We start from the raw sequence: 8,189 nt of genomic DNA on the forward strand, positions 1-8,189 counted from the left end.
AAAAAATGATCACAGCCTTATGTGACGTTTCAGTAATGATGCAAGTCGTAGATCGCCATGATTTAAAAAACAAGACGAAGTAGTAGTTGTTTAAAAATGGGTTGACACGGTCAAAACTGCCAATTGCACTGAAGTGTTTGTGTTTCACGATGGCATTTCAACTGTCACGGCTCGGGCATGCTAGCGCGAATGCACTCACCGTTTCATCCAAAATATTCAGACACGGGAAATAGCTAGGTTACAATTCCAATCGTATTGTGTCGAAAACGGCTTGTATGACAGCAAACAACGTGGCGGTCAGCATCGGTGTCGGGAGCCAGTGTGTTTGTTTTCGCTGACGACAAGCATGTAGAGAGCGTGTGAATGCACAGAGACTGCACTGCACTGTGGTACCACGTTCGATCATATGCGTACAAGGCGGGGACAAAACAGAGAAACCACGACACGAAAGCAAACGTAAAGCTAAAATTAACGGTCAAACGGATCTTCTGTGTTGAACACAAAACACCATACGCTGGCCGATTACTCGGAAAAGACAGAAAAATTATTCGTGATTATATGGGCCCAAGAATGGAGCGCCGAAAAGCCGAAACATTTGGGACCGCAGGCTTCGTGGACGAAGTTTGCGGGAAACAACTTTGAAATCGGCCAGTTCTGATTCAAGAAGGCACACGTAAAACAGAACGTGCGCTGCGAGAAAAAAAACAAACTTACAGGGAATACTTACGGTACTGAGGCGACGGTGCCAGGGAGAGAGAGAACTGCAGGATAGATCCGTGAGCATAAAGAGAATGGAATCATTCGCTATTTGATTGATGCTGACTGTAGTATGTTGCTTTTTCTTAGTCAGTGCTGTGTGGCTAGTGGTGTGGTTTTATCGCTACACATTGCATTGCTTGCATTGTGCCACACTACTGTCTGTACAAAGTAAACAGGGTCCTGATTGGCTCAGACAAAACTCTTATCTATTATTTAGAATAATGGCTTGTCGGTTTCAGGGACCCCTCGTCTGAATAGACACGCATTGATTGTCAACTATCGAGTTGGTGGTGCGTGTGTCGGTCCAGTTGATTTTGAGGGTGCGTCCAACACGTACAATCGACCGGAAACACATGGGGTCATGAAAACTGAAATAAAAACGCCTATTTACCAGAAAACAAATGAAACATAAGCAGTTAGACTGAGATTTTTTCGCTGAAATGATGACGAACTCACGGAACGCGACACTTTTTACACCTTTAGAACACGGCTTTTAAAGGCACCACCCCTACGACCAAATGCACTTGTCTACCTGGGACACATTGGGCCTGGGGTCTTGGGCACGGTCGAAACGGATCGCCGACTCTTTATTATTGCACGAGTCAATTGCTTGCCGAGCTTCAAGACTCAAAGGGAGCAAAGCCTGAATAACAATCAGCCGCTAGAAATAGTTATGGAGCGAAGCGGAGGGACCATTCATTTTCCCGTTGTTGTTGGTATGTAGTTTCCAACGCAAGACGTGCTTTTATGGTTTTCTCACAAACAGCGCAATGTCACCTAGCAATAAAGATGATTTACATGCTGCCTGTGCTAAAAACCCTCCATACTGTCCGTGCTTTGGTGTCATAGTCGGCGACTCATACTCTCCCTGTAATTTGTCACCCGAGTTGAAAAATACAATTTAATGTTTAAGTCACCGGATTTGAATATTTATATATTTCACCCGTCCGACAAATTCACCATATACAACAAACGTAATTGGAAGGTCGATCACAGTCTAACAAAACGCCATAGTTCCGAAATTTACATGTTGATCTCGCCTTGGCATTTTCACCGAGGCTTGAAACATCGCCAACGATTTCGCGTGTGTTTACTATTCACGACTATACTGCCATGGAGGCCGTTCCCTGATATAACAGTGATACAATGAGCATTTGGCGCGAGCGGAAAAGTACGGAGAAGGAATTCGATATAAGCATTGAGACAGGTGTTGGCAAACATATTTTTTCAGCCATATCACTATGAACTCGTATGGTTCAAAGCTGTGTTCATTTTCTCGAAGGCCCCTGTCAGACGAGAGGTCCAGGCCGGCAGGTGGTGGGTCCTAATCAACGGGTTTTTTTTTCGAACACTGAATACTGCATGTATCGCCTGGCCCTCAATTACTATCATAGTATAACTGGCGTCAATGCGATCGCTTGCGAAACATCGCTTGGAAACGAACCAGTTCTAATCATTATAACAAACACATCTGTTGATTAAATCCATCGGTGCTCGTTTTTCTCTCTCTCAATTTTTGAATGGCACTGTTGGTTTCTTCTGCTCATATTGTAACCCAGCACAGTATTGTACTCCAGAAAAAAAGAAGGTATGTGGTCATGACACCTTCCGAACACTTACTTCATTTGTTTGCCCCATGATGGTAATTAGCACGATTAGAACGACTTACATAAGCAGGACAACGTGCCATTCAACTAAGTACACGAACGTTTGGCACCCTCGTGTTGAAACAAACGAGTGATCATAGGCAGTTGTTATTCTCCCCAAAATGGCGCCGACGACACCAGGGGTGTATATTAAATATATATCGTATACCCTGGGGTATATATACCATATATTAATTGTTGGTTTAAATATTAATCGTGGTCCCCAAGCCATTATCAAAATCACAAATAGTAAACAATAACTTGTATATCTCAGGGCTACCTAGAGGGAGTATGAAATTGTACGCTTATCATTTTACAATTCTGACAACAGAATGACATACGAGTTTAGGTAAAGTACATTCTATAGTTAGTCTATTTCCATTGCTCTCGTTCATGGCCAAGTGTTTCCAACGCTCCGACAATCTTGACTGCGCTTTCCGTCAAGGTAAACTCCTCTGATCCCCGAGTTCACCAACTTATTCCGGCTTGTCATGATGGCTATCGATACAGTGCCCATAGGCCACGCCATTCATGTAGTAGGGCGAATGAATGGGTCTGTGACATTGAGAGAAAGCAAATTCTTGCGAGGTTTTTTAAGTGCAGTCTTTTCAGTCTAACTCCATTTGCAACCCAAATATGCATATTCTTATATATCTCCACAATGTATCCGTCATGCCGAGACTACAATGTTTGAATTAATTCCTATTTGTGGCAGTCGCCGCGATCACATTTTGTTCCTGGTGGCGCATCCAGAGTGGTGATGTGAAATATCAAATAACGTAATATTATAATAGGACCAACAAAGAGTAATATTGCCTTAAGTAAGATGTACATAATGAACTGTGCATATCTGTATATACCTTATACTAGTCAAAGCTCTGGTCGCACGCAACTGCCGGCGACAGTGACGACATGAACTGGTAGGACCATTTACTTTACAGCTGCATTATTTACTTAAACAGAAAAAAGCATATTCATTTTAACTTCCCTACAAAATGATATAAAATTTTAATTGTTGCTCGAGATTCAACTTCTGTTACGAGGTTTTCTTTTAGAAGTTATTTTGGACTTTGGAGTTTTGGAGTACTGTCATATACTGAAAGATGAGTCAGAGGAAAGGTTACCTGGCAACCAAATCGAATTTCCACTGATATAGCATCGGCCGAGTAATTGCCGTGGACAGAGCGGAGCTTGATACACGACATCATAGACGTGGCTGGCTCGGAGCTGTGGCGAACCGTGCATGCAAAGACGAGACATTCCATTCGCTGCACAGTGTGGGCTACAGGAGAGTATCGTGTCAATGAAGAAGCTATCTATAGTAAGCAACTGTACTGCCAACTTGAAAATTGTGTAAAAAATAACAAAGAATACCAAACATTTCCGTGACCATATCGGTGCCTAAACCTTGGATTACGGTGAAATGTTTCTTATAGTAATCGCAAGGTGGGACAATCTTTGACACGTTAATCTCCCCTTTCATAATCCGGGAAAATTATTAATAAATAGCGTGCTGCGAAAGGAATTATTTGACCTCATTACGCCGTAAGTGCAAAGATCGCCCACGTGACGAGAGGTATGTGCCGAGACGAGGGTATTCGCTTTTTACAACAGATAGCAGGGACATCATTCTATGTTAAAGACTGATTTGAAAATAACGTGAATTATGCGCCACCTCGATATTATATTTAAATCGTTTATTCCAGTCCAGATGCGTGAATTTTGAACATTCTAATGACATCAGACTGAAAGAGATCAGCTTCGAGTTGCCATAGCAACGACTGTATTATACTGCCGTATTTTTTCCGCGTTCGACAGGGTTTTAACGAACGTGATTTATAGCGAATTACAGAAGACAGCTAAGTATATGTCGTATCTTTATTTTGTTTTCGTTTGACCTGGAACCCGAAATGAGAACAACCAAACTGGTATACACTCTATACATCGCCGTGGTTTCCCAGTAGAGTTGTACGCAAATGGTTACACTATTTTCACTTTCGCGATCATCGCGCTTCGATTCGGAAGCAAGGGCAAAAGGCTCATCCGATTTCCTCGTATATTTCCCCCTGCGTATACATAAAATTCCAAATTCTATGGAGCACTATGCTTTAAGAAATACAGCTGCTCCGTTTCACCGATACTGCAAAATACATGCATTATGCTGATGGGCCCAGACGAATTGGCTCGTACCGAGTGCCTGCATGGGCGCCGGCACCGATACGAGAACACAAAAGCACTCATCGCGTTATGACATACGACGGCACAGGCTATAATATTCCGCGTGTGTATGTGAGATGTGTGCTTTCTACAAAGACTGTCTATGGACAAGCGTTACTGTATTAATCTCCCTTCCCAAAATGCAATTAGTATGTCGTCTAACTCGCCCTTCGTATATCGTACGGTGGCAATTTGTGAATACTCGACTCTGACTTCGTCGGTACACACGTGATGCCGTGTTTAAGCATGTATAGGCGGTACACGTGTACGTAAACAGTTGTGAGCATGCCGCGCACGCCCAATATATATTCGTTTTATAAATGGACGTATACTTGTATATCGTAATATGTGCAAAAAAATCGTACTTCTCCCGGTGAAAAAATATGAACTTTCCTTTCGAAAACTGAGCCTTTTTATCGCACCACCCGTGGTAATACTGATCGCGCTGTGGCAAATCCTATGTATTTTGGGGCTATTAAAACCAAAATTAACAATTTAAATATGTCATCTGCAGCTTATACTAGGATGTTATTTTCATTTATAAATAGTACACGATACACCCCCCTCCCTCTCCCGCGTGACACCAGCGATGACATGGCAAATTTCCAAATTCGCCCAATCTATGAATCGCTTAACGAGGACGTGTAGTAGTAGTCGAAGTTGAGTGCCTTCATTCGAACGCTATAACTGCACGACTGACTCCGTATGATGTAAGTGATACCGAGTCCCTGGTATAGTCATGGTGCCAGCCACATATATAACGCAGCATACGTCAGTCCACATTACACACCCAGTAGGTTCCCACCCAAGAATCGCTGATTCTTACGAGGAATATTTACCTCGCGTTGTAGACTTTTTCGTCGGCACCGCTTACCTACCCATGGTCACTCGGCTGCAGATTTATACTTGTATCATAATACCATCTAACCGAAATGCACATGTTCCTTACACACGGAACACAATTAATACAATTTTGTTAAAGGTGTATACGTAATTTCTGAGAAGTCAGGGTAAAAGAGATCTATACGTGTACATATAACCTGTAAAAAGGTTGAGCTACAAATCATGAAACCGATTTTGGCTATGTTTTGTTGATCCAACACTAGTACTCGCGTAGCTTCAATGATTCGGAGGCGTGCATGTAGACTTCGGGAACAGCAAATACACTAGGAAAGAAGCGTACAATAAAACACGTGACCGCGGGTGTGTGATTGATTTCTAAACGAGGGCTTCGCAGATCCAGCCCATTTAACCGGCCTTATAGGTTCGACACTGCTTGGTGACTTCGGCTTCACATGCGGCCCCGAAGCGCATTGCGTATCCCGAGTCCAAGCAGCGAATCTATATATTTCCGTGGTATATATACCGTATATTAACATAAACCATCCACAGCACAATTTTATTATTTTTATCCTTTCAGAAACTACAGAAATCAGAGATAATAGAAACTAAACTCCCGCCTTCACCTACTACCGTCTTTCTCATTTGCAAAAGTTAGAAGACTAAAAACGTAGATATGTGTTCGAATAAAATCCCCAATTATTGTAGCTATTATATGCCCTTACAATTTGGTCACACTCCACTACAGCAGCACACACACAAAACGATATTATATGATGGCGACACGTACAATAGCTATGCGAACTTCCATGGACCTGTAAAAAAACAACCAATTTTGTAGACAATATTACCGATGTACGGTGGCCATTTGTCGCCGTCTTTGTCTCCCGTGTGAGTGGTTTATTTATATAAAAAAAGGAGTAAAACTGCGACCTAATGTTGTGTATTACATAAACTATTCCTGAATAATTATTTTATTTTGCATATTTCAAAACACATGCACCACAAGTATATATCCTAACATGGTTACCATAGCGCAAGATAAGCGCTGTACTGTGGCAGGATCATTACAGTCCCTTTTACCGCTGTGATGAGTAAACCCCACCCATTTAACGATGCAAGTTCGTGTGGGCAATTTACACAGCAAACCGGTCCACCCAGTCTCTGTTTTTAAAAAAGGGGGATTGGAGCATAATACCGATGCAGATTTTTGTTTTCTTTGTCGAATGACAAACACAGATGATTATGTTCTTCGCGTGACAGTAAAAAGTAGAGTTATTGCATGAAATGTGTTACTTGTGTTGGGCGACTACATGCAAAATTATCCATCAATAAATACAGTTCCATCAGTTTTGAAAGCCTGTCTGACAAGATGTCGATAGTGGTTGGTTTGGCTCCGAATCGGATTCCTAGGGTGGCATGCTACATATACATTCCTCGCGTGAAGCAATATATGCCGAGAATATGCCAGGAATAAAATTTAAAACATATAGATTGAAACATATTGAATAATAGGCAATACTGTAATATCTAAAATTGTCTTTATAAGTGTGTCTACAAGCGTCTCGTGTATGGCTGACGATCACGTCCTCCAACTATAGATTGTGTATCCACGTTGCAGCAGCGGTATATCTATCTGTCGCGCTGTTACTGTTCACTTGTACTCGTACGCGAAATAGGTATAGTGTGAAACCCTTGGCGATTAGATTGTTGTAGCTTGGGACGTTTTGCAGAAATATTCGCACACATTTACTCGAACATTTACCCCGTTTCAACTGAAAATTGTGACATTATACGAGCTATTCCATGATAAAAAAAAACTAATAAGAAATGTACTATTAATGTTATCGGTTATATGGCGAGTATCGAAATGCAATCCGTCGAACGCCAAATCGGCTTCCAGTCTGAGAGTCGATTTGAATACTATACTGCACGGAGTCTAAAAATAACGAACAATATGCTACACAGTACAGTACAGTACAGCTGTGCGTAGGACATGGCGGTACGCATAGACACGTGATTAACCTATTTTACTCTGCCGCGAGAAAACATCGCCAAGTTTAAGCAGTACACAATGCCATGTTAAATGCGAATTGGAGTGTCGCTTCCAATCACAGTGATTGCCATGATTTTTAGAGGTCATAATGCTCCTAACACACATTGATTTTCCTCCGGGATCGGGATGGGCGCCGTTAAGTGGTTATTTATATATATATATATTGCAGAATCTCGTTGGCACCCAAGCATTGAGTGTTTTGTCGAACTAAAAGCAAAGTAAACTACGTGAATAAAACTCAAACATACAGTCGGGATGGAAAATTTAAATTAAAATACCTCAGCTGTCCGTGTTTTAGAGTTAACTGTTCCCAGGCGTCAGTGAAATCTTTCAGTGGGATAGGCGAAATGATGCACTGTCACTGAGTCACTGGCTCGGTGTGTCGAGCATTACTAGTATATTGAAAGAGACGAGAGAATCGAAATTACAGTAGCTTTGCTATAGAACAAGGTCGCCTGTGTCGGTTGTTCGATGTACGTTAACTGACCGGGTGTAATAAGTACCGTACTCGGCAGTTAAATCGAAAATACATATGTGTTTCTATAGCTTTCTGGGCGGGCAGTGAATTCAGCCAAAGCGTTTTTTTTTTCTAGCCATACATCGATCCACTTTTTCAATGGCTATTCAGGTTGAACAAAGCGTATACGATCCTGAAGGCGATTTCATTATAT

At 41.8% G+C, this 8,189-nt stretch overlaps 1 protein-coding gene across 4 annotated transcripts in view; it reads right to left on the minus strand.

Annotated features, from left to right (window-relative positions):
• Positions 1-893, minus strand: part of LOC100369237 (uncharacterized) — a 61,925-nt gene extending 61,032 nt beyond the window's left edge. For all 4 annotated transcript variants that reach the window (XM_085502267.1, XM_085502265.1, XM_085502266.1 and 1 more), the window contains exon 1: positions 728-893. The gene's annotated coding sequence lies outside the window, so the exon portion shown is untranslated. The remainder of the gene's footprint in view (positions 1-727) is intronic.
• Positions 894-8,189: the final 7,296 nt, after the last annotated feature.

The sequence above is a fragment of the Saccoglossus kowalevskii genome, chromosome 8, assembly GCF_978046115.1.
Source record: "Saccoglossus kowalevskii chromosome 8, keSacKowa6.1, whole genome shotgun sequence".
Lineage (NCBI taxonomy): Eukaryota > Metazoa > Hemichordata > Enteropneusta > Harrimaniidae > Saccoglossus > Saccoglossus kowalevskii.